Genomic DNA, 12,949 nt, shown 5'->3' on the forward strand with positions numbered 1-12,949 from the left:
TACATAACAATAACGAGGTTATATACAGGGGGTACCGGTACCGAGTCAACATGCAGGGGTACTAGTTAGTCAAGGTAATTTCTACCTTGACTAACCTGGGGGGGGGGGGGGGGGGGGGTGCATTTAAATACTCCGGGTGGCCATTTGATTAATTGTTCAGCAGTCTTATGGCTTGGGGGTGGAAGCTGATAAGGAGCCTTTTGGACCTAACCTTGGCGCTCCGATACCACTTGCCGTGCAGTAGCAGAGAGAACAGTCTAAGACTTGGGTGACTGGAGTACATTTTTTGGGCATTCGTCTGACACAGCCTAGTATATACAGTTGAAGTCGGAAGTTTACATACACCTTAGCCAAATACATTTAAACTCAGTTTTTCACAATTCCTGATATTTAATCTGAGTAAAAATTCCCTGTTTTAGGTCAGTTAGGATCACCACTTTATTTTAAGAATGTGAAATTTCAGAATTATAGTAGAGAGAACTATTTATTTCAGCTTTTATTTCTTTCATCACATTCCCAGTGGGTCAGAAGTTTGAATCTTGAAGAACACTCTGACCTTAATGGCCATGTACTCTTATAATCTCCACCCGGCACAGTCAGAAGATGACTGGCCACCCCTCAGAGCCTGGTTCCTCTCTGGGTTTCTTCCTAGGTTCCTGCCTTTCTTGGGAGTTTTTCCTAGCCACTGTGCTTCCACAGCTGCATTGCTTGCTGTTTGGGATTTTAGGCTGGGTTTCTGTATAGCACTTTGTGAATGGCTTTCAAAAAAGATGGAGGAAAATCTATACTGACGGACCTTATTGATCCTTGAGGCAAATTTGTTCTGCATGAGGAAATACACCTACATACCAAGCTTCAAGTATCTAGGTCAAAAGGAGCGATGGACATAAGGGTTTAAGTGAGACTGCTTGTAACAGCGCCCTCTATAGGCCAGTTGGTGCCATTATTTTTTTACCAAGTTACTCATGGCTTATAGTTTCTCTATGCAAAAAAAAGTAAAAAATAAATATCAATCTATACTTAAGTTATTTGAGCAAGGAAAAGTAAATAATACGATTTCACAGAATGACAATAGGTTTCACAGTTTTGCTGATTACCCCTAATTAAAGAGAGTATCTAATCACATTGAATTAATTTACATCTCTGTTCAGTATGCTCTGAGGTGCATATGAATAAGGAATAGTCCAAATATTTAAAATGGTGTCATCTCCCAACTAAACTGAACATTTAATTATTGGTATAGGCTATGTGTGTCTTTCAGATGACTGGCAAAAAAAGAGGCACAAATGTCATTGGCTTAGAGACAACTGAAGCATATATCATATCAAATGAAATTTTATTAGTCACATGCGCCGAATTCAACAGGTGTAGACCATACAGTGAAATACTTACTTACGAGCCCCTAACTAACAGTGCAGTTTTAAAAAATACAGATAAGAATAAGAGAAATAAGTAACAAGTAATTTAAGAGGAGCAGTAAAAAATAACATTATATACAGGGGGGTGCGGGACAGAGTCAATATGCGGGGGCACTGATTAGTTGAGGTAGTATGTACAGTGGGGCAAAAAAGTATTTAGTCAGCCACCAATTGTGCAAGTTCTCCCACTTAAAAAGATGAGAGAGGCCTGTCATTTTCTTCATAGGTACACTTCAACTATGACAGACAAAATGAGAAAAGAAAATCCAGAAAATCACATTGTAGGATTTTTAATGAATTTATTTGCAAATTATGGGGGAAAATAAGTATTTGGTCACCTACAAACAAGCAAGATTTCTGGCTCTCACAGACCTGTAACTTCTTCTTTAAGAGGTTCCTCTGTCCTTCACTCGCTACTTGTATTAATGGCACCTGTTTGAACTTGTTATCAGTATAAAAGACACCTGTCCACAACCTCAAACAGTCACACTCCAAACTCCACTATGGCCAAGACCAAAGAGCTGTCAAAGGACACCAGAAACAAAATTGTAGACCTGCACCAGGCTGGGAAGACTGAATCTGCAATAGGTAAGCAGCTTGGTTTGAAGAAATCAACTGTGGGAGCAATTATTAGGAAATTGAAGACATACAAGACCACTGATAATCTCCCTCAATCTGGGGCTCCACGCAAGATCTCACCCCGTGGGGTCAAAATGATCACAAGAACGGTGAGCAAAAATCCCAGAACCACACAGGGGGACCTAGTGAATGACCTGCAGAGAGCTGGGACCAAAGTAACAAAGCCTACCATCAGTAACACACTACGCCGCCAGGGACTCAAATCCTGCAGTGCCAGACGTGTCCCCCTGCTTAAGCCAGTACATGTCCAGGCCCGTCTGAAGTTTGCTAGAGATCATTTGGATGATCCAGAAGAAGATTGGGAGAATGTCATATGGTCAGATGAAACCAAAATATAACTTTTTGGTAAAACCTCAAATCGTCGTGTTTGGAGGACAAAGAATGCTGAGTTGCATCCAAAGAACACCATACCTACTGTGAAGCATGGGGGTGGAAACATCATGCTTTGGGGCTGTTTTTCTGCAAAGGGACCAGGACGACTGATCCGTGTAAAGGACAGAATGAATGGGGCCATGTATCATGAGATTTTGAGTGAAAACCTCCTTCCATCAGCAAGGGCATTGAAGATGAAACGTGGCTGGGTCTTTCAGCATGACAATGATCCCAAACACACCGCCCGGGCAACGAAGGAGTGGCTTCGTAAGAAGCATTTCATGGTCCTGGAGTGGCCTAGCCAGTCTCCAGATCTCAACCCCATAGAAAATCTTTGGAGGGAGTTGAAAGTCTGTGTTGCCCAGCAACAGCCCCAAAACATCACTGCTCTAGAGGAGATCTGCATGGAGGAATGGGCCAAAATACCAGCAACAGTATGTGAAAAGCTTGTGAAGACTTACAGAAAACGTTTGACCTCTGTCATTGCCAACAAAGGGTGTCACGTTCCTGACCTGTTTTCTGTTGTTTGGTATGTGTTTAATTGGTCAGGGCGTGAGTTTTGGGTGGGTAGTCTATGTTATGTGTTTTATATGTTGGGTTAATGGGTTGCCTGGTATGGCTCTCAATTAGAGGCAGGTGTTTGGCGTTTTCTCTAATTGAGAGTCATATTAAGGTAGGTTGTTTCACATTGTTTGTTGTGGGTGGTTGTCTTCCGTGTCAGTACATGTTACCACACGGGACTGTTTCGGCTTGTCTGTTCCTGTTCGTGTGTTCTTCGTTTCATGTAAGTTTAGGTCTGTTTAGTTCGTTTTGTTATTTTGTATTTCTAAAGTGTTATTTCGTGTTTCGTCGTTTTTGTCTAATAAATCATTATGTCCACATACCTCGCTGCGTGTTGGTCTGATCCATGCTCCTCCTCATCCGAGGAGGAGTCATATGACGACGATCGTTACAGAACCACCCACCAAACCCAGATCAAGCAGCGGGTTAACGGACAGCAACGACAGCAGCAGTGGGTCAAGGAGGATTGGACATGGGAAGAGATTCTGGATGGAGAAGGACCCTGGGCAGAGCCAGAGGAGTGTCGCCGCCCCAAGCCGGAGCTGGAGGCATCTAAAGCGGAGAGGCGACGATATGAGGAGGCAGCACGGAAGCAAGGCTGGAAGCCCGCAAGTACAACCCAAAAATTTATTGGGAGGGGGATAAGAGGTAGTGGGTCTAGGGCAGGTAGGAGACCTGCGCCCACTTCCCAGGCTAACCGTGGAGAGCGGGAGTACGGGCAGACACCGTGTTACGCAGTAGAGCGCACGGTGTCTCCTGTACGTGTGCATAGCCCGGTGCGGGTTATTCCACCTCCCCGCACTGGTAGGGCTAGATTGAGCATTGAGCTAAGTGCCATGAAGCCGGCTCTATATATCTGGCCACCAGTACGTCTCCTTGGGCCGGCTTACATGACACCAGCCTTACGCATGGTGTCCCCGGTTCGCCTACATAGCCCGGTGCGGGTTATTCCACCTCCCCGCACTGGTCAGGCGACGGGGAGCATACAACCAGGTAAGGTTGGGCAGGCTCAGTGCTCAAGGGAGCCAGTACGCCTACACAGTCCGGTATATCCGGCGCCACCTTCCCGCCCCAGCTCAGTACCACCAGTGCCTACACCACGCACCAGGCTTCCAGTGCGTCTCCAGAGCCCTGTTCCTCCTCCACGCACTCTCCCTGTGGTGCGTGTCTCAAGCTCAGTGCCTCCAGTTTCGGCACCACGTATCAAGCCTCCTGTGCGTCTCCAGAGCCCTGTACGCACTGTTCCTTCTCCCCGCACTCGCCCTGAGGTGCGTGCCCTCAGCCCGGTACCTCCAGTTCCGGTACCACGCACCAGTCCTATATTGCGCATCGAGAGTCCAGTGTGCCCTGTTCCTGCTCCCCGCACTAGCCTTGAGGTGCGTGTCTCCAGTCCGGTACCACCAGTTCCGGCACCACGCACCAGGCCTACTGTGCGCCTCAGCAGGTCAGAGTCGGCTGTCTGCCCAACGCCGCCTGCACTGCTGGTCTGCCCAGCACCGTCTGAGCCATCCGTCTGCCCAGCACCGTCTGAGCCATCCGTCTGCCCAGCGCCGTCTGAGCCATCCGTCTGTCCAGCGCCATCTGAGCCATCCGTCTGTCCAGCGCCGTCTGAGCCATCCGTCTGCCCAGCGCCGTCTGAGCCATCCGTCTGCCCAGCGCCTTCTGAGCCATCCGTCTGCCCAGCGCCTTCTGAGCCATCCGTCTGCCACGAGCCATTAGAGCCGCCCGTCTGTCCCGAGCCATTAGAGCCGTCCGTCAGTCAGGAGCCGCTAGAGCCGTCCGTCAGTCAGGAGCCGCTAGAGCCGTCCGTCAGTCAGGAGCCGCTAGAGCCGCCATCCAGTCAGGAGCTGCCAGAGCCGCCATCCAGTCAGAAGCTGCCAGAGCCACCAGCCAGTCAGGAGCTGCCAGAGCCGCTAGCCAGTCAGGAGCTGCCAGAGCCGCCAGCCAGTCAGGAGCTGCCAGAACCGCCAGCCAGTCAGGAGCTGCCAGAGTTGCCCTACAGTCATGAGTTGCCCTACAGTCATGAGCTGCCCTACAGTCATGAGCTGCCCTACAGTCATGAGCTGCCCTCCAGTCATGAGCTGCCCTCCAGTCATGAGCTGCCCTCCAGTCATGAGCTGCCCTCCAGTCATGAGCTGCCCTCCAGTCATGAGCTGCCCTCCAGTCATGAGCTGCCCTCCAGTCATGAGCTGCCCTCCAGTCATGAGCTGTCCTCCAGTCATGAGCTGCCCTCCAGTCATGAGCTGCCCTCCAGTCATGAGCTGCCACTCAGTCATGAGCTGCCACTCAGTCCGGAGCTGCCACTCAGTCCGGAGCTGCCACTCAGTCCGGAGCTGCCACTCAGTCCGGAGCTGCCACCCAGTCCGGAGCTGCCACCCAGTCCGGAGCTGCCACCCAGTCCGGAGCTGCCATTAGTACAGAGTTGTCCCTCTGTCCTAAGCTACCTCTCTGTCCGGAGCTACCTCTCTGTCCGGAGCTACCTCTCTGTCCGGAGCTACCTCTCTGTCCGGAGCTACCTCTCTGTCCGGAGCTACCTCTCTGTCCTGAGCTACCTCTCTGTCCTGAGCTACCTCTCTGTCCTGAGCTACCTCTCTGTCCTGAGCTGTCTCCTCTATGTAGGAGGGGCCTTAGTGAAGGTTCCTGGACCATGGTCGGGGGCGAGGGTCGCCACTCAAAGGACGCGAAGGAGAGGGACAAAGACAGTGGTGGAGTGGTGTCCTCGTCCACCACCGGAGCCGCCACCGCGGACAGATGCCCACCCAGACCCTCCCCTTGAGTTGTAGGGGTGCGCCCGCAGTTCGCACCTTGAGGGGGGGGTTCTGTAACGTTCCTGACCTGTTTTCTGTTGTTTGGTATGTGTTTAATTGGTCAGGGCGTGAGTTTTGGGTGGGTAGTCTATGTTATGTGTTTTCTATGTTGGGTTAATGGGTTGCCTGGTATGGCTCTCAATTAGAGGCAGGTGTTTGGCGTTTCCTCTAATTGAGAGTCATATTAAGGTAGGTTGTTTCACATTGTTTGTTGTGGGTGGTTGTCTTCCGTGTCAGTACATGTTACCACACGGAACTGTTTCGGCTTGTCTGTTCCTGTTCGTGTGTTCTTCATTTCATGTAAGTTCGTAAGTTTAGGTCTGTTTAGTTCGTTTTGTTATTTTGTATTTCTAAAGTGTTATTTCGTGTTTCGTCGTTTTTGTCTAATAAATCATTATGTCCCCATACCTCGCTGCGTGTTGGTCTGATCCATGCTCCTCCTCATCCGAGGAGGAGGAATATGACGACGATCGTTACAAAGGGTATATAACAAATTATTGAGATAAACTTTTGTTATTGACCAAATACTTATTTTCCACCATAATTTGCAAATAAATTCATAAAAAATCCTACAATGTGATTTTCTGGATTTTTTTCCTCATTTTGTCTGTCATAGTTGAAGTATACCTATGATGAAAATTACAGGCCTCTCTCATCTTTTTAAGTGGGAGAACTTGCACAATTGGTGGCTGACTAAATACTTTTTTGCCCCACTGTACATGTAGGTTGAGTTAATTAAAGTGACTATGCATAGATGACAACAGAGAGTGGCAGTGGAGTGGAGAGGGGGGTGGGGCAATGCAAATAGTCCGGGTAGCCATTTGACTCGATGTTCAGGAGTCTTATGGCTTAGGGGTAGAAGCTGTTTTGAAGCCTCTTGGACGTAGACTTGGTGCTCAGGTACCGCTTGCCGTGTGGTAGCAGACAGAACAGTCTATGACTACGGTGGCTGGAGTCTTAGACAATTTTTAGGGCCTTCCTCTGACACCGCCTGGTATAGATGTCCTGGATGGCAGGAAGCTTGGCCCCAGTGATGTACTGGGCCGCACGCACTACCCTCTGTAGTGCCTTGCGGTTGGAAGGCCGAGCAGTTGCCATACCAGGCAGTGATGCAACCAGTCAGGATGCTCTCGATGGTGCAGCTGTAGAACCTTTTGAGGATCTGAGGACCCATGCCAAATCTTTTCAGTCTCCTGAGGGGGACTAAGTTTTGTCGTGCCCGCTTCACGACTGTCATGGTGTGCTTGGACCATGTTAGTTTGTTGGTGATGTGGACACTAAGGAACTTGAAGCTCTCAACCTGCTCCACTGCAGCCCCGTCGATGAGAATGGGGGCGTGTTCGGTCCTCTTTTTCCTGTAGTCCACAATCATCTCCTTTCTCTTGATCCCGTTGAGGAAGAGGTTGTTGTCCTGGCACCACAACGGCCAGGTCTCTGACCTCCACCCTATAGGCTGTCTCGTTGTTGTCGGTGATCAGGCCTACCACTGTCGTGTCATCGGCAAATTTAATGATGGTGTTGGAGTCGTGCCTGGCCGTGCAGTCATGAGTGAACAGGGAGTACATGAGGGGGCTGAGCACGCACCCGAGGGGCCCCCGTGTTGACGATCAGCGTGGCGGATGTGTTGTTACCTACCCTTACCACCTGGGGGCGGCCCGTCAGGAAGGCCAGGATCCAGTTGCAGAGGGAGGTGTTCAGTCCCAGGGTCCTTAGCTTTTTGAATAGCATTAACGGCACTATGGTGATGAACGCTAATGAATAGCATTCTCACATAGGTGTTCCTTTGGTCCAGGTGAGAAAGGTCAGTGCAATAGAGACTGCATCATCTGTGGATCTGTTGGGGCGGTATGCAAATTGGAGGGGGTCTAGGGTTTCTAGGATTTCTGGGAAGATGGTGTTGATGTGACCCATGACCAGCCTTTCAAAGCACTTCATGGCTACAGACGTGAGCGCTACGGGTCGGTAGTCATTTAGGTAGGTTACCTTAGTGTTCTTGGGCACAGGCACTATGGTGGTCTGCTTAAAACATGTTGGTATTACAGACTCTCACAGGGAGAGGTTGAAAATGTCAGTGAAGACCATTGCTAGTTGGTAAGCGCATGCTCACAGTACACATCCTGGGAATCCGTCTGGCCCTGCGGCCTTGTGAATGCCTTGTGTGATCGGCTGCGTAGAGCGTGATCACACAATCGTCCGGTAGAGCTGGTGTTCTCATGCATGTTTCAGTGTTATTTGCCTCGAATCAAGCATAGAAGTAGTTTAGCTCGTCCGGTAGGCTTGTGTCACTGGGCAGCTCTCGGCTGTGCTTCCCTTTGTAGACTGTAATGGTTTGCAGGCCCTGCCACATCCGACAAGTGCCAGAGCCGGTGTAGTACAACTCGATCTTAGTCCTGTATTGACTCTTTGCCTGTTTGATGGTTCATCGGAGGGCGTAGCGGGATTTCTTATAAGCTTCCGGGTTAGAGTCCCGCTCCTTGAAAGCGGCAGCTCTAGCCTTTAGCTCAGTGCGGATGCTACCTGTAATCCATGGCTTCTGGTTGGGGTATGTACGTACGGTCACTGTGGGGACGACGTCATCGATGCACTTATTGATGAAGCCAATGACAGATGTGGTGTACTCCTCAATGCCATTGAGGAGAAACAAACAGTGATTACTTGCCTAAGTCAATAGATATTGACCAAGTTGGCCAAATCAAACTGTTCCATATCGAATAATAGAATGGGTTTTCAGACAAGGCTGGCTCACAGACAAGGACAGGTAACCTATTCAAGCCCAGAGCAGTTGATGCAGAATGACAAATCATTGGATCATGAATAGGATACATTTAACAATAAATGCCAAATGCATATAGCCATGCAACAGTAACTGGAGTTATTTGATAGCATCAACCACGATCAAGTTGAAGAAGTAGACACACAGTATAGTATGCTTTAGTATGATATCATGGCCAATGGTGTGAGTGTAACAAGCTGTAGCATTTATAATTAAGCTCTTTAGAAACAATTAACAATGTTTTACTTCTCTAGTGTCTCAAGGTTGATATATTTCTATTACCAGGACATTTATTTTCTAGGGTTTATTAGCATTACAGTGCTTATTTGATGTGGGAGTAAAACGAGTGGTTGTTATGAGACAGCCTGAGGTTCACATAGTGCTGGGCCTCTGCTTTTATCCCGTCACCCAGTAAAGTAACGGTGCGTGTGGCTTGGGTGATCTGTCTACCGTTCCACCCTTTCTCCCTAAGCATATGGCTCAGAGGTTGCCTCTTTCTATCAGTCAACGGAGAAAATCTTATACCAATTCTGGACGAAAATGGTTGTCATCCATCTTATTAATATTTCAGTCCTGTGTTATCATTGCCACCCAGATTTATTGAACACCAGTCACATTTTGTCACTGCCAGTGCCGGGATGGAAGTTTGACCATATTAATCTTCAGGCTGTGCTCAGCCTCTTGAAAGTTGAAAAGATTTCAGAACCATAACACGCTCCAAGCTGGAATGCCTTTTCCAGAAATAGATACTTCCTCTTGATCTCAGAAAGTGGCAAGCCTTTTCCTAGGAAATAAGGCCTACTCAATCAACAATGGATCAAGACGTCAACTAAAACACCTTTCCTAACAGCACATCAAACAGGAAGAATTCAGAAAATGTTGGGGTGAGTGTAAAGTATGTTGTGTGATATTTGTATGTTTTTCCTTTGTTATTACAATGTATAATATAGTTATTATAAGTAAACAAACAATGTGTAACCTAACCAAGGCATGTTTGGTGCCTGCGGACTGCAAACTTAAATGTATTCACAGATTCAACTTCAAGTGTCTTGTAAAAGACCACCAGCACCAGGAATGTGAAGTGCTGTTGAACTATTCTATCTGAGATTGAAGCTTCAAAGAAAGTCTCCTGCAAAAAAACAATTTCCTGTGGACTTCTATTTTTATATGACTGCCTTCTAAGCTACAGTACACATACTAGTACACATACTAACCTTTTGCTGCACAGTTCTTGTTTTAAGCAGATGTCTTAGCCATATTGGAATATTATTTCAATATTTTATGAAGTGTCAATGGTATGTCCTGTCTGCTCAGTCTAGTAGATGCTTTGTTACCTTTAATTGTGACTGAGGGGATGATGTGACATCTGTCAGAGGAAGCAAAAACAATAAACAATTATCATTTTGGAGTTAACACAATTATGGATTTGTTAATCAATCAGTGGCTATGGTTGTTTTTAGAGGTGGATGACTATGTTTTCCCTTGTCAGCATTCACATTACGTGAACCCCAGTTAAGACAATTATAGAGACCGTCAGTCACAATGTGGAGATGGAATAAAAACATGAGTCATCCTTTAATACGTCCATTTGCACAAGAGCAAATGCCATAACAGCTGTCTGATGCTTCTACTCAAAGTCATAAACCTATAGCAAATATTGACGATCGATTTGTGGCCATCACACTGTACCCTGACCTTTCCATAGGGTTACATGTTTGGTTTTGTTGTTAGTGGTGTTAGTCATGTTCTTTCAAACGGTAGAGGCTCTGTCTATTTCTATGATTCATCTCCTATAATAATCTATCCTTCTATCTGTCTATTTCACAAAATAATCCATCAGTTCCATCAGTTCTGTGGATTTCAATGGATTTCAAGCAATTTCCAGACTGATATTTCTAACTTTCTACCTCTGGAAATCAGACACTCCTCTGAGGTTCTGAAGCCTTGCCAGCCAAAGCTTAAGAAAATAGCTTAGAAGTTGTACTGTATGCCTGGAATCTGCACTTATATTTTGAAATCCTCAGGGATAAAATGAAGATACAGTCTGAAGACATCTGAGGTGACTACTTTAATGGATTGCACATTGTCCCATTGCCTTGTATCGATAAATATTGTTAGTGATCAACCACAGTGATATGCATAGGTGATATAAAAGTTATACACTGTTATATAAATCTGTTATGACAAAATGTCCTAAATGCAATGTTACACTATTCTTTATTCTAGCACTAACACTTATTACAGCCAAAGAGCCTGAAGGCAAAGGAATGTGTAAGTGGGTACAACAAAGTAATTTGCAATACAGCTAAATCAGTCATGCCCACATTTCTGTCCAAAGTGGTCATGTATTTTCTTTCCATTCCTGATTAGTAACCTGACCACACATCGGTGTTACACAATAAATAGATGTATTTACCTGGGAGAAAAGTCTGACTGGTGATTTACATTTTGTGATTCTTTCCACATTAAGGTCTTATCAAAACATCACTGGCTACAAATGAATGTTCTGGATGTATGGGTAAATTGTGAAATGTGATCTCATAAATACAGATGCATTCATTTACCTTTTCTTGGATACTTAACAGAGAGTTTGAATGGCTTATGACTACAAAATATTCAAGACATTAGAAGCAAAATAATGGAACCAATAAAATCCATAGCAACACTGTCCAGATGACAAAATGAATATATAGTGCCTTCATACAGTTTTCACACCTGTCACGTCTGTTCCTGCTCCCCCTCTCTGGCGCTCGAGGACGCCAGGCGACCCATCATTACTCACACCTGTCACGTCTGTTCCCGCTCCCCCTCTCTGGCGCTCGAGGACGCCAGGCGACCCATCATTACTCACACCTGTCAACATTGTTACGCGCATCAGCGCTTCATGGGACTCACCTAGACTCTATTACCTTATTGATTGCCTCCCCTATATCTGTCACTTCCTCAGTTTCATCCCTGTGTCTGCATTAATGTCATTTTGTTCCCCCTGTCCAGATGCTGTTCTTGTTTTGTTTCATGCCCATTTACCCATTAAATCTTCACTCCCTGTACTTGGTTCTCGTCTCCCAGCGTCTGTCCTCACAGATTTGTCGGCCTGGCTCCCTCGATCCTTTTTCCCCAAAAAATTGTGTTTCAGCCTAAATTTAAAACGGATGAAATGTTGGTTTTGTGTCACTGTTCTACACACAATACCCCATAACGTCAAAGTGGAATTATGTTTTTAGAAAAGCTGAAATGTCTTGAGTCAATAAGTATTCAACCCCTTTGTTATGGCAAGCCTAAATAACTTTAGGAGTAAAAGTTTGCTGAACAAGTCAGATAAGTTTCATGGACTAACTCTGTGTGCAATAATGGTGTTTAACATGATAAATGACTACCCCATCTCTGTACCCCACACATCCAATTATCTGTAAGGTCTCTCACTCTAGCAGTGAATTCCATACACAGAGTAAATGATAAAGACCAGGGAGGTTTTCCAATGCCACGCAAAGAAGGGCACCTATTGGTAGATGGGGAAAACAACAAAAATCAGATATTGAATATCCCTTTGAGCATAGGGAAGTCATTAATTACACTTTGGATGGTGTATCAATACACACAGTCACTACAAAGATACAGGCGTCCTTCCTAGTGTAACGGTTGTTCTCCTCCTCTTCGTCCGAAGAGGAGGAGTAGGGATCAGACCAAAATGCAGCGGGTTTTGAAAACATAATGAATTTATTAAACGACGAAGACGAACACGAAACAACACTTGGAAATGATTACAAAATAACAAAACGAACGAAGACAGACCTGAACTAGAGAACTTACATATAACACGAAGAACGCACGAACAGGTACAGACTACAAACAAAACGCTACAGTCCCGTGTGGTACGAACATACATACAGACACGGAAGACAACCACCCACAAACAAACAGTGTGAACAGCCTACCATTATATGGTTCTCAATCAGAGGAAACGTCAAACACTTGTCCCTGATTGAGAACCATATAAGGCTAATTACCAATGACCTAAACATAGAAACACAAAACATAGAATGCCCACCCCAACTCACGCCCTGACCAACTAAACACATACAAAAATAACAGACAACAGGTCAGGAACGTGACACCTAGCTTAGTTGACGGAGAGGAAGAAAACCGCTCCGGGATTTCACCATTAGGCCAATGGTGATTTTAAACCAGTTACAGAGTTAAATTGCTGTGATAGGAGAAATCTAAGGATGGATCAACAACATTGTAGTTACTCCACAATACTAACCTAAATGACAGAACGAAAAGAAAGAAGCTTGTACAGAATAATATATACAAATATATTAATATAAACATGCATCCTTTTTGCAATAAGGCACTAAAGTAATACTGCAAAAAAATGT

This window comes from Salvelinus fontinalis, chromosome 31 (assembly GCF_029448725.1).
Source record: "Salvelinus fontinalis isolate EN_2023a chromosome 31, ASM2944872v1, whole genome shotgun sequence".
Classification (NCBI taxonomy): Eukaryota; Metazoa; Chordata; class Actinopteri; order Salmoniformes; family Salmonidae; genus Salvelinus; species Salvelinus fontinalis.